The sequence below is a fragment of the Chelonia mydas genome, chromosome 1 (assembly GCF_015237465.2).
Source record: "Chelonia mydas isolate rCheMyd1 chromosome 1, rCheMyd1.pri.v2, whole genome shotgun sequence".
Lineage (NCBI taxonomy): Eukaryota > Metazoa > Chordata > Testudines > Cheloniidae > Chelonia > Chelonia mydas.
In genome coordinates, this window is record NC_057849.1 from 239,130,434 (window position 1) to 239,157,771 (window position 27,338).

Sequence of the window (27,338 nt, forward strand, 5' to 3'; positions counted from 1 at the left end):
GGAGAGCCATTTACCAAGCAGGCCAGGTCTACCCTAGGACTCTTTCTGGCATAGCTGTATTGATCAGGGATGTGATTTGTGACCAACATTCCTGTACCAGCAAAAGGCTACTGTGTGGATGCAGCTTATACTGGCAGAATTTAGCATGACCATTCATATCCACACTAGATCCAAGAGAGTGGAAGTTGAGCAATTAAGAAAGTGATTTTCAGTTAGCTTAAATTTGTGTTGTTGTTGACGTTTAACTTCAATTACTAACTTTTGTAGCTGAAATCTGAGCTCTTGCACCTTACATGAAGGGGCAAGATTGTTGAATCTTTACATCTGGATACCTCCCTGCTGTCAGGATGTCACCTAGATGTCCTCCAGCAAAACCAGACACTATATTCTTAATACTTAAAAGTAAAAGCAAGCAAGAAAAAAAGCTTTTAAAAATCTTTTAAAAGTTTTCTTTTTACATTACAAAGGAAAAATGGTACAAAACCAATTGTTAAATTCTTTGGAGGTAACTTTTAACAAACAAATGAAAACATGTCTATCTCCCACCCACCCCTCTGCCCCCAGATAAAGAGGCACATCTACAAAATAAAGAGCTCTGCCTCCAGTAAATGGTCAGTGTGTCCAAACAGCTGCTTATAACCTGCAAACTGTCAGTGGACACTGCAGGCTGAGCAATTCACAGCAGGCTACCCAGGCAGACAATCAAGCACATTCAGAAGCATTCAGACCCAAAGAAAGGGAAAAACCACAGACCTGTCTACACTAAAAATGCATCTAGCTGAGGGGACCCAGCTATATCATTACCCCACACCCCCTGCAGATGGGCAAATTGTATGGCAAATTGGATCTTCAGAGTTTTGTTAGCATCTCATGTCCAAGATTAGTCAGTTTCAGAAAGCCTAAATTAATATCCTGTTTACAGTACAAATTGGAGGATTGCTGTAACAGTTTTACTGTGCTGTACACTGGACCCAAGAAGTTGTGTCACAGAACAAGTTAAAAATGGAAAAACAGACCTTCCAGTTTCCCCCCCACACTGTCTCACCAATGTGCCTCAACCCGGGCCTATGGGAACTTACTCTAGAGCAGGGATCTCACACTCAAACCACGGTGAGGGCCACATGAGGACTAGTACATTGGCCCGAGGGCCTCATCACTGACACCTTTCATATAAAGATATGAAAGCCCACACCCCCCGTGCCCCTGGCCCCGCCCCCACTCCACCCCTTCCAAGAGGCCTTGCCCCTCCCCTGCCCCCATTCCAACCCCTTCCCAAAGTCCCCATCCCAACTCTGCCCCCTCCCTGCCCCTATTCCAACCCCTTCCCCACATCCCCACCCCTGCCCCGCCTCTTCTCTGCCTTCTCCCCTGAGCACGCAGCTCCCTGCTCCTCCCCCCGGAAAGCGCTAAGCACTGCCAAAGAGCTGTTTGGCAGCAGGAAGCGCCTGGAGGTAGGCAGAGGAGCAGAGACGTGGCGCACTGGGGGAGAGGAGGGGCAGCGGGTGAGGGGAGCTTGGTGGCTGCAGGAAATAACTCCGTGGGCCGACCGCATGTTTGAGACCCCTGCTCTAGAGCAAGAGGAAAGTTCAGTCTCCACCTTTGACTCCCTTTTGATAGTAGTTGAGGTAACTAGTTGTGATGCTCTCCTCTGGTAATCTAGAACTGTAAGCCAGTGTGTTACCCCTCTGCCTGAACACGAGTGAGCTTTGCTAGAGATTAGACTGACGGTCAGCTCCCTCCCACACCAGTCTGTCGAGTTCACCAGAAAAAACTCGAAGATTCCACCAGTCTTAAACTGGTTGCCAGCAGGCTAAGTGAACCTGAGTTCCCCAGAGACATCTCACTGGATACTCTCAGAAATTATTAAATTTGATGCCTCCAAAGAGAGAGCACAGACCAGCCTTTTAGATTAGCAGAAGACTCACCCTTTACTTCAACGTAACAGCACTAACACAGTTTACAGTAAAACAGAGAATAAGTTTATTAACAAAGGATGGAATAGGTTACAAAAAACAAATATTACATGCTTTCTTGTGCCTAAAAGTGAATTCTAACAAGCTAGATCTTGGACTGAAAACAGTTTTTCACTAATAGCAAGCGATCAACAGCTCCTGCCCTTCAGGCCAAAAGGATCCATGATTCAGAGGGTGCTGTTAACATTTCCTCTAAGTGATGGATAACTAAGGGGTTCTCTTCCTCTTTGTAGTCCAGTACCAGTTTTTTGTTTTGTTTTTTTTTGTTTTTTTTTTGGGGGGGGGGGGGGGGGAGAGAAATCAGGTTTTTTTTTTATTTAACTAGGATTTTTTGGATAAATGCTCTTTTTTTCTTCCTCAAAAAGCATATCTAAAGATAGTTTTAAGAAAGATCTATATTTGAGCTATAATGTAATAGGGATTATAAATTCTAATTCTGTAGTATGAGACAATATATTCATGGAATGTTTAAGAAAAGTTTTGTAAATGAGTTCCAATAGTTCATGGATTAGGGACCCAATCTTATGGGGTTCCAGGAGATTCTGTATGAATTATTTAGGTTAATCTTTCTATCTACCCAATGGGACTCATTGATCAGTCTAGAACAGGGGTCTCAAACATGCAGCCCGCGAGGTTATTTCCTGTGGGCTGCCAAGCTCCCTTCCACCCTGCTCTTCCTCCCCCCAGCATGCCGCATCCCTGCTCTTCTGCCTACCTCCAGGCGCTTCCCACCACCAAACAGCTGTTTGGCAGCACTTCACACTTTCCAGGAGGGAGGGGGGAGGAGCACGGAGCCAGTGCTCAGGGGAGGAGGCAGAGAAGAGTCGGGGCAGGGATTTGGGGAAGGGGTTGGAATAGGGGCAGGGAGGGGGCAGAGCTGGGGTGTGAAGAGGCAGGGCAGTGGCGGGGCCACACGGAAGGGGTGGAGTGGGTGCAGGGCCGGGGGCAGCAGGGGCGGGGGTGTCAGTGATGCGGCCCTCAGGCCAACGTACTAGTCCTCAAGTGGCCCTCGTGGTGATTCGAGTTTGAAATCCCTGGTCTAGAAGATACCATCAGAGATGCTTAGGTTTGCAGTTTTCAAACTGTGGATTTGTCTCCCCAGAGGTAACATGCTTATTAACAGCAAAAATGTTCTTAAAACAGAGAGGTGAAAAATAAGACCTCTCAACCCTACTGTCCCTCTGCAAATTTGTGTATATAGAGTCAATCTCTTACCTCTCTAAAAGTGCAGTTTCAAAAAGTTCAACGAATAGAAGATTGTTGGGAATGGAATAGATCTGGACAAGGAGAAGAAATCTGGAGATAAATGTGAGAAGGGAGGGACACATGCTTGTTTTGTTAAAATATTATATGTTTGCTGTTGAACAATATTTAATGCTGTTTTAGTTAAACAATTTAAATGTCTGTCTGGTGATATTTATGAAGTCATTGGGAGGTGAACTATCTGCTTCAATTACCTTTGGTAAATGAAATAACCAAACAATCATTCATTTTCTGATATAGCTGTAAAACTAATCTGAAAAGTTTTCAAAATAAATCACTGTTTAAAAATGTAGTGTGTACCTTCTAAAAATGAAACCTACATCTATCTCCGAGTTGTGAAGAATATGTATTAAGGTTATAACAACCAACAAGAATGCACTTTTATGTAGAAAACCATGATTAAAACTGAGTCTTCCTGACTAGTGATTTAAATCATGATTCAGATCTATTTGATTTGAATCAAATCCACCCTGAAATGAACCTCAGAAGAATTCTCGGAAGAGGGGCCTCCCTGAACTAAAGCAGCCTGTAAATGTACAGGAGCAGAAGAAATGGCCCAAGTTGTTATCCATTATAGAGGAGAAACTCTGCCAGCAGGGTTCTCTCATGAAAGGTGGATCCCAGCTTTCTGAACTGAATATGTGGGTGAGAAATGTTAGTTACTAGACAGGAAAGTAACTTGTTAATCTAAACTTGTTATAGTCTAAAGATTACATTTTATTTTTTCTTTTACCTGTAACCCTGTGTTTCTAAACCCTTGTATTTGAATCTCTATTTCTACCTTTAGGTCTGTTAAATAAACTACGAACTGGTTTTACTACAGACCGGTCTAAATGCTTTATGCTAAGGAGAGTGTTGAACTGAGGTGAAACCAGTGAACCAGGGTGCATTGCTTCCATGCAGGCAGAGGTTTGGTGTACATTGCATGCGTCATAAGATAAGTGACTGAGGGCTATACTATACTTCCACCTAACAAAGTGGGGTGTATAAATAGCCTACGGAGGGAAAGAGGACTCATGAAACCTGGAGCAAAGCAACTGGGTTGCCAGCAGCTGGTGAGTTTCCCCTGGGAGATACACATGGGTCTCCCCTCTTCCTCCAACTACTGTAAGCAGGTGCCAGCAATTCACTCTGGACACCTGAGGTAACTAAAATTGTCATAGTGCAAACCTGCTCCCTCTGATTCATTAAAGCTTATCAGTCATTTCCTCACTGGAAGACAGTGTGTCTTTTCACACGGCCACATTCACTCTGGTCTACAACTTTGCCACTGGACAGAAAGATCCTAAAGGCTCTGCCACTTCAGTCAGAACCAAAGCTGACAGCAATGTTGTGGAAACACAGGTTCGCTCTACATAGAAATTGTACACTCTACAGTGAGTGGACACGCCAACCAATACCTTATACCAAGCTTTTTGAATTACCAAATGAAGGCACTCAAACCAATTTAAGAGTGTCCCCACATAGGGGTTGAAACAGAGTTAAGTAAATCAATTTAGAAGATTAGTCAAATGGGTGCAGTTTCTGTATAGTTTCAATTAAAGTGGCTATTCTTCCACTTGCACGCTAGCTTTCTTCAGAGAAGAAGAATATAATCCATCTCAGGAAGATTTGGATTTCCCAACCTAACTCGAGTTGGGAAATTGAGAGTTTAAAGGCAATGCCAGCTGATATTTTTAAACCTCCTCTCTGCTCTGCCCCACTCTTCAGAAGCAATACTGGTTGCAGTGACAGCAATGCATTTTACCAGCACAAATCTAATTATGAGAGCTAGGACCAATGTGTTACTGTTAATGTTTTGCTTGGGAAACAGTTAAATTAATCCTTTATAACGTGAAGCTTCCACTGTCCTGCCACAGAGGACAAGTTCTTGTTGAGACAGACACACACTGACTGACCAACCACACAAGAACTTACTTGTTCTGCTATATAAGGAGTTATGCTAACAAGCAGCAGGTAAAGTAACTAGTTCCAGGACTTCATGCATTTATCAGTCTACCTCCAAAGCCTCTGTCAGTCACAATCATGTTGTCTACTTAAAATCTAAACATTGTACAACCTATTAGTTAATTTTTATTTTTTAAGATGTTCTGATGAGCTGTATGAGCAATTCACAAAGATAAAGTAGTCTTATAATGGGCAAAATCTAGAATCACCAATTAAATCATCCAAACAAGCATGAAGAATCCAAGCAAGTCAACCAACCTACCTCACTCACTGCTCAACAAACTCAAGGAGGAAGAAAACAGCCCCAGCCTCGCCTAAACAGATGCCACAGATGAGTATTGGCTAAGCTTAGGTTCAGCAAAGAGCAGTTCAGTATTGTGAGCACTCAGTGAGGAAGGCCCTGCTTGTAGTTCTCTGGATTATTCCATAGCATAATCCAATTCCAGCTCATACCCATCTCAAGTATAGCAATAGAAGATAAAGAAGAAGGTGCCTCAATGCAGATAGGCACAATATTTAAAGCTTTATTTTAAGTCAGTGCTAGAGTAAACATGATACACAATCTCCCATCCAGTAAGGGCTTTGGGAAGGAGGGTATAACTCCGTGCATCCATCCACTCAATAAAATTTCTGTTCCAGTACAGTTAGAAGTATCTAACTTTATTCCTACTGCCAGAAATAAGGTCTCATGTACAGTAGTAAGTCTTATAACAGATCAGATGTAGAACTGTGTGGTACTGTCCACACTAACCGTACATATTAGAACACAAACATCTCTAATCGTACCCAATAGCCATAAGATTCACAAAAGAAGGTCTAATATTTATAGTTCAAGCAAGTGGCAATATACTGCCAAACTCTGGAGCAGTCCACAACAGGAGAAGCAAAAATAGGAGATTTGAATATTTATTACCTCTAGAAGAGAGTTCTGGCTGCCACAGCTCCCCAGTCTTCAAAGTTGATGTGTCTTGATTCCCTACTCAAACTTCTAACACACTAACAGTTTCGCAATGGCATCTAAATATAGAAGGAACACCTGGAGTGTTTTATCTCACACTATCCATCTATGGTTTTTAATTGCAAAATAAAAAAATTGAGAGATTACACAGGAGAAAGACAGCTCCTCAAGTATGTTGAGGAAACAGAATAAACTGAAATGAAGCAATGCAAAAAATGTCATCCCTAATGTGTTCAAAGTGCAAGGGGTGGGAGTTTGGGTTTGTCTACTAGACAAAGGTCAAGGGCATGGAACACGGAATGAACAAGGAAAAGATAACTGATTGGATAAGCTGCTGAAAAGTCATTTTCCCTATATTTTAAACACTCAGTAGTTAGGCCCTGGTATATATAGCTTTTTTTACTGGAATAACTATTTGTCAGGGTGGGTGTTCTCGGTTGTTTTTAAATCAATATGGTTACACCAGCACAACCCCCAGTATGAACAGTTATATTAGTACTAGAGTAGTCAACAGGCGGACCGTGGGCCAAATCCAGACCACCAGACACTTTTGATTGGACCACAAAGGTCAAACAGGCTGAAGCTGAGCCGGGGCTTGAGCCGTGCCTGCTCCCCAGCGCAGGGCCCTCCCCGGCGGGGGCGGGGTGGGGTCAGGAGATTGGGCTGGGCTGCAGGGAGTAGTGTGTCCCTGGGCAGCTACTTGTACAGCCATAGCCCCACCAGCTCTGTTCTCTGTCAGCTGGCAACAGCGTAGAGATGGGGTGAGTAGGCCATGTGGGCAAACAAGTAGGCACTGATATCCAGGCTTAGTGAATGGGGCAGCAGGAGCCACTTCAGGCAGGGTGGGCAGGAGGCTGGTGATAGGGAGCAGTGAGGCCACCCAGCCAACCAGGTAAGCAGAGCTGTCAAATGCCTCTCAGCTGAGCTGCCTGCCCCACCACAGGACCACTACTCCCACAGGACCTCAAAGACCGGTCAGAAGGGGTGATAGAGCCAGACGCCAGCTTCCCACCCCAGTGAGAGGGAGAGGACTGCAGGGAGGTGCTAATTGATGAGTTAGAGCTGCATCCCGGGCCTGCAACAGCAACCCTGCCACCATGACAGGGAGCAGCCTGAAAACCGTGGCCAATAGGCGCTGCAGGGGCAGTGCCTGCGGACGGGGCAGCACGCTGAGCTGCCTGGTCGGCGCCGCACGGCACTGCTTCTGGGAGCTGCTTGAGGTAAGCGCTGCCTGGAGCCTGCACCCCTGACCTCCTCCCGCACCCCAACCCCCTGCCCCAGCTCTGATCCCCCTCCCACTCTCTAAACCCCTTGGTCCCAGCCTGGAGCACCCTCCTGCATCCCAAACCCCTCACCCCCAGAGCCTGTACCCCCTGCCAGAGCCCTCACTCCCCCACCCTGCACCCTAACCCCCCATTTTGTGAGCATTCATGGCCCACCATACTATTTCCATACCCAGATGTGGCCCTCAGGCCAAAATATTTGCCCACCCCTGTGGTAATGCAGATCTGGGTGCTCTGAAGGGGATGATGCACAATGGGCATCTGGCTTCATTCAAGGATTCCTGCACAGTTTCAGATCACAACTGTTTAAAACTGTCTCTGAATTATTGCCTATCTTGTCCACACACATGCCTAATCATTACATGAGCAGCTGTTCTGCTCTCCATGGGTGCTGCTGTAACACTGTCCACTATTGTAGGATTGCTTACTGAATAGCTGTCTTTCCTCCTGTTTGAGAGAAGGACTAGGAAATTACATGGACAGCATGTTACTTGTGGGAAATCACCTGGTCTCCCTGAGGTATCCTAAAAGGCTTCTTAAAATCTTATGCATAAACTGTTGCTTATGGGAGTTGTGCAGGAACAGCAGGAGAGGTAGCTAGATGATACTCAGACTGCAGTGGCATTAATGTGTGGTGCACAACAAAACATCAGCGATCCTTAACTTGAAACAATGCAAACTTGGACATACTACAGCACTGGTGCTTAAAGTGGCATTATTCCACCAGTTTAATCCTTTAATGTGGTCAGACCACCTGCTCATGTTTTATCCAAAATAGCATACTTCTAGTTTATTCCTTTCTCGTACTTCCTTCTATTTTAATAGAACTCAGCATGTTGATACACCAGATTTTTCTTGTTTAATTTACAAAACTAATATTTCTTCCATTTTGTAATACTAATTTCCCTGCTTATTCTAGTATTCTTGAGAAACTTGATTTTTATCATATAGAAAATAACTAATTCTAAGAATTCTTCCATCTTCCTAGCTACCACACCTCAGATGTGGATTAACTATACTGATGGAAAAATCCTTTATCTGTAGGAAGCATGCAGAGCAGGGCAAGCCCCTACCCCACTCTCCAGAGGGAGCTCAATGGCCACATTAAAAGGTCTGACGGGCTTGACACTGCCCAAGGGCTGTAGTTTGCCCACCCCTGCATTACTAGGACAGGATGGCGATGCAATCTATAGATCATGGGAGGTTCATGAACATTTACATAAGGTGGCCAGACAAAGTGCATGATATCAGAATTCAAGAACTCTGAACTTCAAGAGTAGGCAAAGAAGAACTATATTTCCACCTAACATGGACAACTTGTGTCCACGCTGACATCACATACCCGCCAGTGCCATGGTTCACACAGATTTTTCATGACTACACAATGTAGGGAGAGCTCAGCTGTATGATTGATAAGCAGCTGCAGGACAGTATGTGACTCTGGGAGAATGAAAGCAAAATGGAGATATGTTGTTGACCCTCAACACTGTCAATGACTAATGCTGCAAATTATATGTTTGCTAAATTTTGCATAACGTGGATTAGAACAAAGGCAAAGTTTTCAATGAACACACGAACTACCCAGACAGTCAGACAACCCGTGACCCATATACGGACAAGCAGTTGTAGCTAAGGGAACTGGATCTGGAGCAACAGTGTGACTCAAGCACTGATAATTGTGAAGTATGTTTTAATACATAAAAAAAACTATTATTTCCATAATGAAGAAACAGTTGATTTGTACTTGCTCAGTTTTGTTTTTCAGATGGGGTTGTTTCCTGGATGATCTGTGTTGTAATAGTGAGGAAGATTATATGTAACTGTGGAATTGCTGGTTACCACTCCAGAGTTAAGGTTGAATCAGAAGTTTTCAGTTCAACGTGAGTTTTAAACTTTTATTTTAAAAGAGTCTCAATAAAATGGCAAAAAAAAGACACACAATGTCAGTTTTCAGTATTTGAATTTTTCAAGCCAATGCAAACTGATTTGATACAGAAAATATAAGTGTTCAGCAAAGCTACAAAAAAAGAGTTGCAAAATGGGTTGCCTCAACTGTTTTCAGCCAGTATTTGCCAAGAAACTAAGGCACTCTGGGATATCTTCTGTGCCAATTAATAAAACAGTAGTTTTACATTAGGTCCTATTTCTTTGTGTCATTGTTTTTCACTTTTTTGCCATAAAGAAATGTAACAAGTCAAACTACTGAGTGAAACAGTAATGCCGGAACAGCTGCTCAAGAAAAAAAAACTCAGTCTGGGAGGTATATGTAAGTGAGAGGACTTCCCCATCAAATATCTCTGTAGCCTAAGGGAAGTTCCCTGAACTTGGAAAGAGACTGATTTCAACCCTTATCTTTACTAACTAGATTATAATCCAATGTACCTCACTACTATTATTGACAAAGGCCATGAACTCCAACTCAGAAGGTGGTCTAACTTTATGTGAACTGGCACCTCATACTAAATATATTATGCCAGGTCCCTGCAGGGAAAGTAAAGATTAGAACTCAGGACTCTGATATGGCAGGGTCAAACCTTAGCTACTCAGGCACACTACTTTTCAGACAGTACTGTAGTTGGGATAACCAAAGCACATTCAATCTAGGACTTCTATTCTTGGCTTTGTGAGAAGCCAGGATTCCTAATCTCCACTATGATACTGCTGTCCAGTTGTGTAATCCCACTAGGAAAGCATGGGTCAAGTCATCTTATAGAGACTGACTAAACAGAGGCCAGCAATTACTTCTACTGTTTTTAAGATCTGAACTGGGAGTCTGAAAATCCAGTTCCAACCCCTGTTGACTCACTGAGGGGGTAGTATGGTTGCATGCAACAGACTGTGTGAATGAATAAATCTGTTTTTAATAAGACACCATGGGAAAAAACAAGGACACAATTATCTGTAAATTATAGCATGACACTCAAATACAGGTATCTCATGTGTCAGTCACTGTCATCATCTCCTCCCCCAACGTGACTTTGTACCACAGTGGATAGGTCAACATCAAACCCAACTCAAAAAACTAGGAAATAAACCTTAGTGACAGCTAAAATTGAATCAGGATGCGCCCCACCAACTCAAAACATTACACAGAGCAGTGTTTCGCAATCTTTGATACCAGAGACCAGCTTGCTGCCTTCCTAAACTCTGTCAGGGAGATCTCAGGGACCAGCACCAATCCACAGACTGGTCATTTAAAAAAAAAAAAAAACCCACACACACTGGCCTAGAGCACTCCCACACTTCATAAGGCTTTCACTGCCACCTCCAATAGATACCAAAAAGCAATATGCACACCAACTCACACTCTAGCACAAAAGTTTACTGATAAGCTCAATACTGTTAAGGCAAAACAATTTCCTAAATATATGTAATGTATGACAGTCAGATTTGAGGAATATGAGGCATGCATTGCTTTTTGTGATCTGTTGGAGGTCGAAGTGAAGGGTTCTAGAGCAGGGGTTCTCAACCTTTTGTCTCTGAGGCCCTGCTCGACATGCTATAAAAACTCCAGGGCCCAGCGGGGAGGAGGGGGAGAGGGGCAGGGGCCTGGGAGAGTTGGAACAGGTGTGACAAGAGATCACTAAAAACACAAATAATGTAGTAGTTTGATAAGCACCAGCCACATCCCTATCTAAAGTTCATACAATAGGTTTCTCACCCCAGCAGTCTGGCAACTGAAGATGGAAAGCCTCTGTACTCTCAGTATTCCAAAAATTCAGCTGGACTTATCACTATATTGAAGGGAGAACGAAACGTTTAAGCTAAGTTGTCTGTCCTTCATGCTATTCACCAAAAGAGCCTGTGACTTTGCCTGTGTTCTAAGCAAAAAAGACTCAGCTGACTGCCCAACTGATTTCATTCTTCTCTCAGGACAAACTACTAGAAGGCACTTCCTGTGACTATCCTATACCACTAAAATGTAGGAAATAATCACATATGGTACAGAGGAATGGACAGCTGTTCTGTATTATTTAATTAATTCTTATATCTACTGGACATGGATCAAGCAAATGAGTCAAATTATTTTACATTGCTGCAGGATGAACCACTAAACAAAGAACCATCCAGAAACGACTATGTAACAGCTATGTTCTAGCTTCAAAATGGATATTTATGTTGAGTCATGCAAAGTTTGTAGCCAAAGAACCACTCCACAAAGGGGTCCGCCAAAAGTAACTTGCAGAAGTAGGCTCCTGATCAGAGCTAAGACAGCTGTTGTTGAAAATGGCCCAACAGGTCTTTCATAAAATGCTATAGCACAAGATGTTCTGTACAAAGATACTGGAATATTCCAGGCAAACTTGTCTGAAACCATAAAGGACAGGCCTTATTTTCTCATTAAATGATAAGGGACAACTTGTATGCTGACTGGACATTTCAAATCTTCCAAAAACTTCCCTTTCTGATTGGCCATGTCAGCATTGCTAAGAGGAGGAACCAAGCAATGCTAACAAAAAAAAAAAGTGTACAAAATGCCCTGTGTTGTTCAACACATTGCTCCCTGAAATCAGAACATCTGGATAAGAGAGACTGAGCGACTGCTGCTGCCTAGCCAGCAAGAACACCTTGTTGCTGACTAGCACCTTATTCACTTTGTCTTTTAAAAGACTAAAAACAGCGCTATCATAATTCCCTCAGTCACCTAAAATCCTAAATGAACTCTCCCAAGAAACCAGCCATTGAGACCGTGAAGCTCGTGAACCCACCTTTCTGCCAGTTCCAACTGATACTTATAAAAGTTATTTTGCTACTTATTTACCCAACTGATGACTTATTTTGTTAGCAGAATTTAGCTTACTGTATGTACCTGAATTAAAAGCCTCTAAATGACTACAATGTGTGATGTGTACCTGCGTTTTATAACAAGTTTAGTTTTAGTTGTCTAGGAGTTATATTAAATCAGTAAGTAATTGAGAGCACTGGATCTGCAGGAACTACTTACACTAAGCATAGTACTACTTGTCAGGAGAAAGTGTGCTTCCCTACAGCAAAAGTTAGTTGCAAGAAACCCTGAGTGTTTCAAAGAGTTCAGTCTAAAAAATAAATAAATCACAGACTGTGGTCAAGAGAACTGATGGCTTTTTAGACAGATGGGAAGAAGTTTTAAATTGGCTCATAAGCTAATGGATTTTACCACTGTTTCACTGAAGTGGCATAAGAGTTTATTGAACTGATGGAATTGCAGAGAAATTTAAATATCAAAATGATGATTGGCATATTAAACTTTGGAATTAATGTAGGACATTTGCGTGTGTACAAGAGGCAAAACTTGGCTATGAGAAACACCTGGGCAAGGCAATTTTGACATTGATATTTAAGTAACTTGTCTATATTTCTAAATGCTACTTCAGAATTGTTTCAACTGACATGAGCAGTCTCATAATTCTAGTGGAGACAAGCTTGATTGGAAGTAAATAAGGATGCATATTTAAGGATCCATAGTTCCATATTAATACCAAAATCACCTGGCTCCGACTAGTCAGCATAAAACTATGATAGAAGTTTGTCTTTGTAACAAGACAAGACCTTGAATTAATTGAACTGATTTACTATTTCTTGAAAATTGCAATAACTAATGTTGAGTTCAATTTGACATTATCTCACCATCTTTATTTTGCTCTCTGAATTTCCCATTGTCTTCAAAACTATTTTAGCTAATAACCCTCAAAATTCATAATAATTCTCTAGTCTATACTTGAGCCAAGGAACAAAGATCCAAAGAACAGCAAGAAACCGAGTAGAGATAACTGGTTAAATGTAACCTCTTTCTCACAGCTCCAGGACACTGGAACGTGTTCTGCATACAGTAACTCCTTGCTTAACGTTGTAGTTATGTTCCTGAAAAATGCGACTTTAAGCAAAACAATGTTAAGCGAATCCAATTTCCCCATAAAGAATTAATGTAAACAGGGCGGGTTAGGTTCCAGAGAAATGTTTTTCACCAGACCAAAAAAAAAAAAAAAAAAAAAACGAGAGAGAGACACAGAGTATAAGTTTTAAACAATTTAAGACTGTACATAGCAATGATGATTGTGAAGCTTGGTTGAGGTGGTGAAGTCAGAGAGTGGGATATTTCCCAGGGAATGCCTTACTGCTAAATGATGAACTAGCATTTGGCTGAGCCCTCAAGGGTTAACACATTGTGATTGACACACATCCTGTGTGAGAGATGCGCGCATTGTCCCTTTAAGTACGCTGACCCCACTAAGTACATTGCCTTTTTAAATAGATCAGAAAGTTGAGAGAGCAGCTGCGGTCCCTTCCCTCCATCCTGAGCCCTGTCATGTCTCCCCCCTGCTCTATGGATAGGATAAGCAGGGGGGCAGGAGCAGGGGGACACCGTGACATTAGCACCCCCCCCCGCCCCCCACATAGCAAGCAGAAGTCTCCTGGGAGCAGCTCCAAGGCAGGAGCAGCACATGGCAGTGGTGGGGGAAGGACAGCTGAACTGTTGGCAAGTTGATAGCCTGCTGGGTGGCTGCTGCATAGGGAACTTAAGGGAGTGAGGAGCTGATGGGGCTGCCGGTACACCCTGGTTCCAGGCCCCCCCCACAGCTAGCTGCAACAGGCTGCTCTTCCTGCAAGCAGTGGACAAAGCAGGTGGCTGCCAAACATTATAAGGGAACATTGCGCAACTTTAAATGAGCATGTTCCCTAATTGATCAGCAACATAACAATGAAACAACATTAACCAGGATGACTAAAGTGAGGAGTTACTGTAATCCAAGTCCAAGAACTCCACCAAACCAAGAGAACAAGATGGTATTTAAAGCATTAGAAGCTTGGTATGATCCAGTACATTCATGGATTATATATGAGATGCAGTTTGCACCTGAAGCAACCCACTATGAAGTGCATTGCAGTAGTAGACCTACATGTCAAAAACATGCATCAGTTACCAGTTCAAACAAGCTAAACAATTGGTTCAGAGAGTGACAAAAAAGTTAAACTCAAATTTCTTAGCCACCAGCCTTCTTGCTCCAACTACTAGATAACTTTCCTTTTCAGACTGTAACCTGCCAATATTCTTGAGATAAAAGCCAATCTTCGCCCTGCCCACATTTTTCATGTACTGGCTTTCTGAAGTAACTCCACTTTCAGATTGGAAGGCTTAGATCTAGGAAGTTTTACTAATACTCTAGTTCAACAGGCACTAACAAAAGGAATCTACTGATTAGATTCAAGTGTGTTAATGCATATTAATTCTACAGAATCCAAGACCTACCTAAGGAGTGCAAGGGCTTCTTTTCCTGCTCCCTAGATTTAAAGCCTCCACGTTCATTGAATGTTCCATAGAAGGCAGCATGAATTCTAACAAAAGGCTTTGACTTAGCTGTACAGATCTTCATTACTGGAAACTGTGCCCTAAGTCCCACTGCAACACTCCAAAGAATTCAGGTAGATGAATCTAAACACCACAAACACATACTCCTTCAGCAAAATCAGCAGGATTACAAGTGACATCAAAGTTTAGCAAGCCAGGGTGCGTCCCATAACGCCCTCATATATCACATCACTTATCTGCTAGCCAATTATATGAATGTGCACATTTGAACAAACAATTAAAACATCAGGTCTCAGTTTAGACCTTGCAGTTCACATATAACAGTATTTTATTTGCGCAAGAAGAAGATATCAATACATATAATAGTTGAACAAGAGAGTCAGTGTTACCCTATTGCTGCATTATATCAGGACAAACAAAAACCATTCCACTCACTCAGAGCAAGTAAGACGCTATCATTCCCACCCTGTTTCAGGGGTCCTTTGCCTTATGTTTCACTACATCTGGGTATCTTTAAGCAAGGGGGAGCAGAACCCACCCTCTGAAGGATAGGGAAAAATGACACCACAAGCAGAGAATCAGTGAAATGTTTCCCACCTGGGGAAAGCTTGATAGCTGAGCTTTGAAGACCAATGTCAAGTTTGACAGAGCTGATAAGCTAGAGAAGAGTACAAGTTAATTTGAAATGGATACCAGGGGAAAAATTTGGTGACAAAAGAAATTGCAAAAAATTGGTTTTACGAGTGGGGAAGACAGATTAATTTGGTATAGGTGAAAAAGAAATATACCCATGTCTGCATGAACAAGTATATATGGCTATATGTAAAAAGCAGCGCTGTTAATTATTTGCGGTTAACTCAAGTGATCAACGCAAAACTAACTAGATTAAAAATAGTTGTGATTAATTGCTGTTTTAACTGCACTGTTAAATATATTTCAAAATGTAGAAAATCATTTATTTCAATTACACAGAATATAAAGTGTACAGTGCTCACTTTATATTTTATTAAAAATATTTGCACTGTAAAAAGGAATAGTATTTTTCAATTCACCGTATCCAAGTACTGTAATGCAATCTATCATGAACACACAACTTACAAACGTAGGCTTTTTTTGTTACATAACTGCACTCAAACACAAAACAATGTAAAACTTTAGAGCCTACAAGTCCATTCAGTCCTACTTCTCGTTCAGCCAATTGCTAAAACAAACAAGTTTATATTTATGGGAGATAATGCTGCCCACTTCTTATTTACAATGTCACCAGAAAGTGAGAACAGGCGTTAGCATGGGACTTTTGTAGCTGGCATTGCAAGGTATTTAGTGCATCTGGCATGTAAAGATTCATATGCCCTTTCCTGCTTCAACCACCATTCCAGAGGACATGCTTCCATGCTGACGACACTCATTAAAAAAATAATGTGTTAATTAAATTTGTGACTGAACTCCTTGGGGAAGAATTGTATGTCTCCTGTTTTGTTTTACCCACATTCTGCCATATATTTCATGTTATGAGAGTCTTGGATGATGACTCAGCACGTGCTGTTCATTTTAAGAACACCTTCGCTGCAGATTTGACAAAAGGCAAAGAAGGTACCAATGTCAGATTTCTAAAGATAGCTACAGCACTAGACCCAAGGTTTAAGAATCTGAAGTGCCGTCCAAAATTTGAGAGGGACGAGATGTGGAGCATGCTTTCAGAAGTCTTAAAAAAGCAACACTGATGCGGAAACTACAGACCCCAAACCATTAAAAATGCTGGTGGCATCTGACTCAAAGGATGAAAATGAACATGCATCGGTCTAAACTGCTTTGGATTGTTATCGAGCAGAACCTGTCATCAGCATGGAAGCATGTCCTCTGGAATGGTGGTTGAAGCAGGAAAGGACATATGAATCTTTAGCGCATCTGACATGTAAATATCTTGTGACACCGGCTACAACAGTGCCATGTGCATGCCTGTTCTCACTGTCAGGTGACACTGTGAACAAACAGGCAGCATTATCTCCTGCAAATGTAAACAAACTTGTTTTTTCAGCAATTGGCTGAACAAGAAATAGGACTGAGTGGACTTGTAGGCTCTAAAGTTTTACATTGTTTTGTGTTTGAGTGCAGTTATTTTTTGTACATAATTCTACATTTGTAAGTTCAAATTTTCATGATAAAGAGATTGCAGTACAGTACTTGTATTAGGTGAATTGAAAAATACTATTTCTTTTGTTTTCTTTTACAGTTCAAATATTTGTAATCAGAAATATAAAGTGAGAATTTTACACTTTGTATCTTGTGTGGTAATTGAAATTAATATATTTGAAAAGGTAGAAAACATCCACAAATATTTAAATAAATGGTATTCTATTTTTTTAATCACACGCTTAATTTTTTTTAATCACGCGACAGCCCTAGTTTAAATGGGTTACCTTCATTCCCTCCACCCCAGATCTCAGCTCACATAGAAGAGCAGGAAGACACCCAAAAGGAGTGGAGTTTCCCCAGAAACACATGGTGGGCAGGGAGCCTGCAAAGAAGCAGGGCTCCCCCAGATCCCAGCACATATAGGGAAGGGGAGAATTCAGGTCTGACAGGCCCCACCACATCTAAATCCCCAACCCCCCCACCCACCTTCTCCCCTCCCATTCCCCTTAATCCCTACCCCCTCCCCCTCACCTGAGCCTTCTGATCCCTCTTCCCTCTCCTACCACTCATTCCCATAATGCACCCATTCCTTGCTGCAGACCCATACACCTCATCCCCTACTGCCATTCTTGTACACCGCATCACGTCTCCTCTCCCAGTAAGCATTTCCATGTGTAATTTATTTTCTTTTTGAAGACAGTTTCAGCATCTGACTATTTTACTGTACTCATAACATTTCTCCAAAATTAAAAAACAAAAAACCACACAGTGACAGGCTGCTTTTTCCCAAAAATGTTTTCAGTTCATTCTCAGTTTTCTGCCCAGGGTGAATCTCAAACTTCAAGTTGCAGGCTCAGAGAGGTGTCCCATTCATCTCAATGAGATGTTCTTAGCTGATAGAGAATAACCCCCATGGTGATTAAAATAGTCTGAAACAATAGCTACAAAACAAGTGAAGTGATTCACTCATGTCAATAGGTGTTCCCTTTTCCCCATCCTGGAATTTTTGATGTGTCAAGCATATCTGTTCTCAGCTCCTGACCCCAGTCTCAGCTGTGTTCTTGGTGCATGCCTTTTCTAAGCTCCCCAGAGAGGGGCAGGGTTTACCCAGATCCTGGCTCACATCGGATGGGAGTTGGGGAGAAGGGCTCAGACACCAACAGAAAGGCAAGCCCCTCCCAGACCCTGGCTCACATGAGGGGAGCAGGGAAGAGAATCACACCCCCAAAGATGGGCAAGATCCCAGCACCCACACAGGGGAGGAACCAGGGCTCAGGAACCACTGGTGGGACAGATCCCAGCTCACATAGGGGGTAGGTAGAGGGATTCAGACCCTTCAGATAGGCAAGCCCCTGTAAGACCTGGCTCACTTGAAGAGGAAAAGGGGGTTACACACCTACAGATGAGCTGGGGCCACTAGATTAAGGCACACAAACGGGAGAGGAATGTGAGACCTGACAAGCACTCCCGGCCCCCCATCACTCACTCAGGAAAGCAGACTTCGACTCCCTCAGGGAACGGATCGGTGGGATCCCCTGGGGGACTAACATGAAGGGGAAAGGAGTCCAGGAGAGCTGGCTGTATTTCAAGGAATCCCTGTTGAGGTTACAGGGACAAACCATCCCGATGTGACGAAAGAATAGTAAATATGGCAGGCGACTAGCTTGGCTTAACGGTGAAATCCTAGCGGATCTTAAACATAAAAAAGAAGCTTACAAGAAGTGGAAGGTTGGACATATGACCAGGGAAGAGTATAAAAATATTGCTCGGGCATGTAGGAATGAAATCAGGAGGGCCAAATCGCACCTGGAGCTGCAGCTACCAAGAGATGTCAAGAGTAACAAGAAGGGTTTCTTCAGGTATGTTGGCAACAAGAAGAAAGCCAAGGAAAGTGTGGGCCCCTTACTGAATGAGGGAGGCAACCTAGTGACAGAGGATGTGGAAAAAGTTAATGTACTCAATGCTTTTTTTGCCTCTGTCTTCACGAACAAGGTCAGCTCCCAGACTGCTGCACTCGGCATCACAGCATGGGGAGTAGGTGGCCAGCCCTCTGTGGAGAAAGAGGTGGTTAGGGACTATTTAGAAAAGCTGGACATGCACACGTCCATGGGGCCGGACGAGTTGCATCCAAGAGTGCTAAAGGAATTGGCGGCTGTGATTGCAGAGCCATTGGCCATTATCTTTGAAAACTTGTGGTGAACGGGGGAAGTCCCAGATGACTGGAAAAAGGCTAATGTAGTGCCAATCTTTAAAAAAGGGAAGAAGGAGGATCCTGGGAACTACAGGTCAGTTAGCCTCACCTCAGTCCCTGGAAAAATCACGGAGCAGGTCCTCAAAGAATCAATCCTGAAGCACTTACATGAGAGGAAAGTGATCAGGAACAGTCAGCATGGATTCACCAAGGGAAGGTCATGCCTGACTAATCTAATCGCCTTCTATGATGAGATTATTGGTTCTGTGGATGAAGGGAAAGCAGTGGATGTATTGTTTCTTGACTTTAGCAAAGCTTTTGACACGGTCTCCCACAGTATTCTTGTCAGCAAGTTAAAGAAGTATGGGCTGGATGAATGCACTATACGGTGGGTAGAAAGTTGGCTAGATTGTCTGGCTCAACGGGTAGTGATCAATGGCTCCATGTCTAGTTGGCAGCCGGTGTCAAGTGGAGTGCCCCAGGGGTCAGTCCTGGGGCCGGTTTTGTTCAATATCTTCATAAATGATCTGGAGGATGGTGTGGATTGCACTCTCAGCAAATTTGCGGATGATACTAAACTAGGAGGAGTGGTAGATACGCTGGAGGGCAGGGATAGGATACAGAGGGACCTAGACAAATTGGAGGATTGGGCCAAAAGAAATCTGATGAGGTTCAATAAGGATAAGTGCAGGGTCCTGCACTTAGGACGGAAGAACCCAATGCACCGCTACAGACTAGGGACCAAATGGCTAGGCAGCAGTTCTGCAGAAAAGGACCTCGGGGTGACAGTGGATGAGAAGCTGGATATGAGTCAGCAGTGTGCCCTTGTTGCCAAGAAGGCCAATGGCATTTTGGGATGTATAAGTAGGGGCATAGCGAGCAGATCGAGGGACATGATCGTCCCCCTCTATTCGACATTGGTGAGGCTTCATCTGGAGTACTGTGTCCAGTTTTGGGCCCCACACTACAAGAAGGATGTGGATAAATTGGAGAGAGTCCAGCGGAGGGCAACAAAAATGATTAGGGGTCTGGAACACATGACTTATGAGGAGAGGCTGAGGGAACTGGGATTGTTTAGTCTGCAGAAGAGAAGAATGAGGGGGGATTTGATAGCTGCTTTCAACTACCTGAGAGGTGGTTCCAGAGAGGATGGTTCTAGACTATTCTCAGTGGTAGAAGAGGACAGGACAAGGAGTAGTAGTCTCAAGTTGCAGTGGGGGAGATTTAGGTTGGATATTAGGAAAAACTTTTTCACTAGGAGGGGGGTGAAACACTGGAATGCATTACCTAGGGAGGTGGTGGAATCTCCTTCCTTAGAAGTTTAAGGTCAGGCTTGACAAAGCACTGGCTGGGATGATTTAATTGGGGATTGGTCCTGCTTTGAGAAGGGGGTTGGACTAGATGACCTCCTGAGGTCCCTTCCAACCCTGATATTCTATGATTCTCACTCCCATGTCCCTTCCCAGTGTCCCATCTCCTTACTCCCCAACCCCTCTCTCCCTATTCCCACCTATTCTTCCACCCTTAATCACCTTTTCCTCTCAGTATTTCCTTGTCTAGTTTATTTTATTTTAAAAAAATAGTTTGTGCCCTCTGAATGTTCAGCTGTGCTCAGATTACATCTAACCAAAATAAAAATCTCCCTTTGATAGAGGCAGCATGCCTGTTTGGGGCAACATGCCTGTTTTTTTTATTTCAGATTTCTGCCCTGGGGATTTCTGCCTCAGTAGATGAGGCTTGGATTTAATGACCACAACATGTCTTTGAAGCCCCCCAGGACCTGTGATGCAGAAGTAGTTATCCAGAGAGTTAGCCTCTTTGCACATGCTCAGTAGGCACAGAAATAACCATGAGACTTATGATCAGCTTAATTGGAAAAGCAAGATCTTTTTGAATTAAGATTTAAATTTGATTTCCCTCAGAAGGTACACGTAATTTGGGGGTAACCATAAAGCATGGGACACCCTGGTGTGATTAGCTGAGCCCGGTTTGATCTCAATCTGCGAGCAAAAAGAAGCTGCCAGAATCTCTGAACTTTAAGAAAAGCTGTCTTTCCCCCCAACCCACAGGCATATCCCCTTAGTGAAATGGCCCCAAATTTAGATCACTAACAGAACCCCACACCCTGCATGAGACACACTACATTTCAAAGCAATTCAAATAAACATGCAGATTTTATAGCACTTAGAGACAAGCTTTAAACAGAAAGCTTTCGCTCTGCTATAATTGTTTGTATTACAGTAACAGTCGGGTGCCAGGTACTTTTGGCCAGTACTCCAGGCGCTCCAAAGCCCTCTTTTTCCTTCTGTTAGCAGTGCCTGGTTTTATCTTCTGTTCTCGGAGGGCTTCATTAGCCCTGCTAATAGCGAGTTACAGCAAGTGTCACGTTCCCAGAGGACTCCATTAAATTTCATGGCCAAAGCTGCGTACTGTAATGATACTGAAATCCATCCTAATGCAAGTTTTCCCTACATGGACATAACTTCATGCCAGGAACCCTGCACTGACCTATAGGTGTAAGGATGCGTTTCTGCAAGTACTCCTGCACTATAAGTCACATGACCCCCATAACCAGCCAGTCAGCATCTAAGTTTCCCCATCATCTAAGTTTCCCCATCAAGTGCTTTTATTTTGCTGAATGTTGTCTCAAACAGCTCTCAGAAAACCGGGAAGAGCCTGATGGACTGGAAAGAAAGAGGCTACTATTCCTCCATGAGGAACGTTTCATTACAGCAGCACACACAGACCCGTAATTCTGGAAAAGGGAAAAGGAACTCTTACAATGAATACATGCCACCATGCGTACAACATCTTGTATCTAATCTTCTCATCTTTATTCCATGGCTGTCTCACCTCTACGCCAGATGGTGTCTACTCAAGCACTACTAAGCAAGTCAACAAGTCTAGAGCCCAACATTTAGACTGTGAAAAATTGTTTTTAGCCACTCCCTTCTTCCCCCACACCAGGATCTGACTCAAACACACAGTGATTTAGACGTTTCCATGCAGTGTTGGAAATTCAAACAAAATAGCACCATGTGTGCCAAGAAGGAGTAAAACTGACTAGTAAATTAAATCATTAAAACTGAAATCTAAAAATATGAGTTAAAAACAAACTTTTCCTTGCACATGTTAAGTATCAATGTTGAAAGTGCTCATTTAAATTCCTGAGCTCCCTAACTCTGCCAGTACTCCCCTGTTCAAGTTCAGTGATCCATCACCTCTCAAACCAAGGCCATATCTACACTACAGGTGCTGCAGCTACACCGCTGTAGCGCCATAGCACAGATGCTTCCTACAGCAACAGAAGGGTTTTTCCATCACTGTAGGTAATCCACCTCTAAGAGCCTGTAAGAATTATTCCACTGACCTAGCCACATACACACAGTGGATTACATCAGCACAGCTGTGGTGCTCAGGGATGTGACTTTTTCACACCCTGGAACACTGTAGTTACATTGACCTAACTTTTAAGCATAGACCAGGCCGAAGTGAAAAGCAGCCTTAGCAGATGAAACTACTTTCCAGAAAGAAAAGGAGTACTTGTGGCACCTTAGAGACTAACCAATTTATTTGAGCATAAGCTTTCGTGAGCTTTCCGGATGCATCGGATGCATCCAATGAAGTGAGCTGTAGCTCACGAAAGCTTATGCTCAAATAAATTGGTTAGTCTCTAAGGTGCCACAAGTCCTCCTTCTCTTTTTGCGAATACAGACTAACACAGCTGCTACTCTGAATACTTTCCAGAAGGCAGCCAGCAATACATCTCATGCTGACCACAATCTTGCAATACAATAAATAGGTTTTTGCCATTTCACCTGTCCTCAAAGTAAACCTGGAGGTTTGTCCTGTTAGCCTGAACTGGGTTAAATTAGGGCTTTTATTTCTACATCAGACAATTCAGATAGCTTGCCCTATAAGCACATATCTTGTAACATTTATGCTCCAGCTAGTTTTTGTGATTGATCTTCTGACATTAAAATCACAAGTCTCAGATTCCAGATCGACCACACGGTTGCTGCCACGAGTAGGGTAGACACACCCCTTCCTCACATCTTATTGCAAGGCTTTGAAGAGGTTCTCCTCTTGCTTCAAATAAACTATGCTCTGAAAATAGGATGCTGTGTACTGAACCCATGTGATCGGATAACTAACAGAGGCTTCTATTATTCAAAAGTGAATGCAGTGGGTTGGGGTGGGGGGGATTCTAGAAACTAGCCATTTCAATGAGTAAGAATGGGTGGCCAAAAACAAAACTAATTTTGCCACCACACCCTTATTTTTTACAAACTGATTTTTTTTCATAAATCTTATTTATCAAGACCAATTAATTGCTTTAAAAAAAAAAAAACAGAGCCACTAACCCACCATCCAGGCACAACCCCACCAAATCAGTGCGCCTGCTGAAAGCAAGGGGAAAATGTTTAATAAAATTGAATTTGTTTTACTTCCAAAGCTCTATCAAAGAAAGAAAAGATTTAAAGTGATACAGTCTTTCCCCCAAACACTTTCCCCGAAGGGTTTTTCATAACTGCTTCTCTCCTGTGTAGCAGGTTCTTTTCTCAGCTACCCACTGAAGGACTAAAGTCCAGACCGTCAATTCATAAATACATTAGCCTTTGAAAAATGACTTCTTTCCATTTGAAAATGTAAATTTTACTTAGACATTTGGTTCATTAAGTACATTACTTAATGCAAACCCTGAAGACTTGATCCACAAAATTTCTTTGTCTCCACACCAGAAAAATCTTGACAAACAGGGTCTCTGGAGAGGCAGAAGCAAGTCTATTCCTTTCATATATTTCACAGCATGATTACACAACTACATAACCTTGAAATGGATTTTCAGAAATCTAGTAGTGTTCTAATACTTAGTACATTGGGACACAAGAATGTTGCAGTGTCTGAAACAGCAGCACAAGTGCTGGTCTGATGAGACCATCAGAAGGGCCTCATTTTTTATTTTGTAATCTGCTGGAATGAAGCAAGATCACTGAAAACTCACCACCTCAAATATTCAATTGAACGTTCTTTATGGTCAGTTTTCACTAAGTCTTAGAGAAGACACTAGCATTATGAGCCCACTGCCAACTGTTGTTACTGATAACCACCCCTTTACTACCTGATCAATGGCAACTCAGGCACCTGTACAAACAGGCTTTTAAGGACTTCTTGTGATGTCTTGTCCTTTACACCCAGTGTACAGGGGTCATTGTGGGCGCAAGAATCTCACCCACAATTATTAAAATGTTAATGGCATCAGCGTGTGCCCACACTAGAACCACCACTATTACTACTCATCATGGAACAGCACTGGTGAGAGAAGTTAGAAGAAAAATGGTCAAATTGTTTAGACAGGCCTTAAGACCTGATGAGGGTTAACTAAACTGTTTCAGCAGTGAGGATAGTTAATGTTCCAGGGGTGACCATGTAGTGACCCAGTGAGCCATAAACATTACTGGTGTACTAAAGAGGTAGGTTATTTTACAGTGAGAGGTTTTCAATTAGGAAAGCACCTTTACCATTGATGAGAACACACCTGATTAACAAATCAGATCATTAACAGAAAAACATTCACCATAAGAGTTGCTGCTATATCAGGTTTCAGAGTAACAGCCGTGTTAGTCTGTATTCGCAAAAAGAAAAGGAGTACTTGTGGCACCTTAGCGACTAACCAATTTATCTGAGCATAAGCTGTAGCTGTAGCAGCTGTAGCTCATGAAAGCTTATGCTCAAATAAATTGGCTAGTCTCTAAGGTGCCACAAGTACTCCTTTTCTTTTTGCTGCTATATCAGTCTGCCATAAAACAATCCCTTCCCCTCCTCACCTCACATTTTAACTGCACTTAGGAAAGTTCAGTTTGATGGCCTGGACTGAGCTGGGACTGATAATTGGACTGAGCCTTTTACCTCTACATCACTGGTTCAGATTCAGCCCAGCTCAATAGTTACCTTTCAGAGGCCAGATCAAATACTATGATATTTTACCATGCCTGAACTCTTGTTTACAATCTGATTTACTAACCTGGTTTAACAGGTTAGATTAGAATAAATAATATTCAACATATCAACTATCACTGACATACTGCTAAACAGGACTGTCCTGTTCCACACTGACTACTAAGGTGATCTTTAGGCTAAATGCAGTTAACAGAACCATTGGCAAGTGTACAAATATGGTAAAAAGTGTAAGGATGTAGACAAGGCCTAAATTAAATGACTTATCAATAAAATCCCTACAAAACATGTCCACACGACAAAACCATCACCACAACTGGCACTAACTGGAACCCCTGCTGGCCAAGTAACAAATGAGACAGGGTGACAAAGTTTCCTTCTCCCCAAAAGGCAGTCCTTCCAGACACAGCTGAAGCATGCAGAAGGGTGGTGTGGGGAAACTTACTCTGCTTTCTGCCTGTGCTCCACCTGAAATCCCAGGAGGCAATTTCCAGTTGTCAATTCAGCACTTCTCAACACGAAAGTTAATAATTTTTCTGTTCTGAAGAATAGTATAGACTGCGTTTGGTAAGGCAGGAAAGTTACACAGTACATAATTAAGAATTTCAAAGACTGATTTCTGGGGAGACCATAATTATTTTCCTCAGATGTTAAAGTGCTTTGGCACTGAAGCCCCTCTACTTCCATACCCTATTGCAGTCAAACATGCCAAATAAAGACTTCATTTCCAAGTCTTAAAAAGAGGATTATACCATAAGGACAACTTTAACAAATTAGATCCTTGAAGAGAAAATTAGGTACTCACCTAAAAACCTCCGCAATTACACTAATAGGTGCAATTTTAAATAAGGAATAAATATGCAGAACAGTTTCTGAAATGACAAATGTGCATGGCAGTTTACAGATGCAAGATGGCATAAGTACATGTGTCAAAGAGGTTATAATCTAACATTGAGTAATGGCTATATGTCAACAAATATTAAGCTAATATGGAGACACGTCCAAGAAGTCATTGAATCAATTCCACCTTTTTGTCATATAAAATTTAGGAATGTTCATGACAAAATGGGATTACTACTCAATGCTTTAAATATTCTGAAACACCTATAGTATCCTCTACGGTCTACAAGGAACAGTGAGCCTCTCAACTTTTACATTTTTATCGTGTTGTTGTACATAATGGGTGAGCACTTGGTTGATTACATCTCTTGTAAGCGTGTAATAATACCACTTTTATATCTCTGTACAGTGTTATGGCAAAAAAAAATACAATTTATTTTTTAAAAAGTAACTTATTTAAGTCTCAGTCATGACTGTTTGGGTTTTGTTTATTTGGCGGTACTGAGCTTCTACCAGAATGACTGTTTTTCCTCCCACACAGAAAGTTTCCAGAGATTTGTTTCAGTGTCTCCCTCAACCGCTGAGCTACCTAACATTAATGCTGGAGTGTAGACAGGTTCCCAAGGGAAAGAAAACTAAAAACCTCCTCTTATGTTACATACTCAAAAGAGTTTTATTCCACCTATAAGGATCAGGAAGGTAGAACCCCCCCCTACCAGGGGGACAACAAAGTTCATAGCTTAGAGGAGGCTATGAGACGAGCTCTTGACCCACTTACAATACTTCATCCATATAAAGCACTCTTCAGCCAAGGATCTCAAAGTGCTTTATGGATGTAAGCAAACACTATTACTCCAACTTGATTTCTCGCCTGCCCTAGTGCTGGCATCCGTTCAGATATTTGCCGGGGAACTGGGAGTCTCCCCAACCCTCCCCCCAGGGTCCGCATCCCCTGCCCGGTCTCACCGGAGTGGGACGAAGGATGCCCCGGAGCCTTCCCACCCGCCGGGGGCCGAGGCCAGGGACCCAGTACCAGAGCTCACGCCCAGCCAGCCCAGGTGGAACGACACGAGGAAGAGCCCAGAGCCCCCTGCCCTTGCGGGGAAAGAGCCGCGTCCCAGAGCCCCTCCCCCGCGCAGGCCCCGGCTCCCCTCCGTCTACCTACCCCCTCCCGGCGACCGCCTCCGTCCGCGCACTCAGGAAGCCCCACGGTGACAGCGCCTCCTCCGCCACCGGGAACGCCGCTGCAGCAACAGCCACCGCCTCCTCCCGCTCGCTCGCTCGACTGCCTTATTGCCTAGCTATTAGCACTTGCCCCAGAGCGTCACCATCACACGGGCGGCCACAGCCAATGCCTACTCACGCCTCACGGCACACGCGCAGGCCGCTACGGACGCCTGTTGGCTGAGCTCCCCAAGTGTATCTTGGGGGCTGTAGTCAGAAACTAGTCCGCGCCGGGCTGGGGGCGTAGGAGTGCGCATGTGCACGCAGCGCGCTGTGA

At 43.0% G+C, this 27,338-nt stretch overlaps 1 protein-coding gene across 2 annotated transcripts in view; it reads right to left on the bottom strand.

The window, feature by feature from the left end:
• ADIPOR2 (adiponectin receptor 2) overlaps nucleotides 1-27,338 on the bottom strand; it is a 70,911-nt gene extending 43,573 nt beyond the window's left edge. The window contains exon 1 of one of the 2 annotated variants that reach the window (XM_007070806.4): nucleotides 27,003-27,338. The gene's annotated coding sequence lies outside the window, so the exon portion shown is untranslated. Of the gene's footprint in view, nucleotides 1-25,802; nucleotides 25,870-27,002 lie in introns of those variants that run through there. The other variant, XM_043540254.1, reaches the window with a different exon arrangement.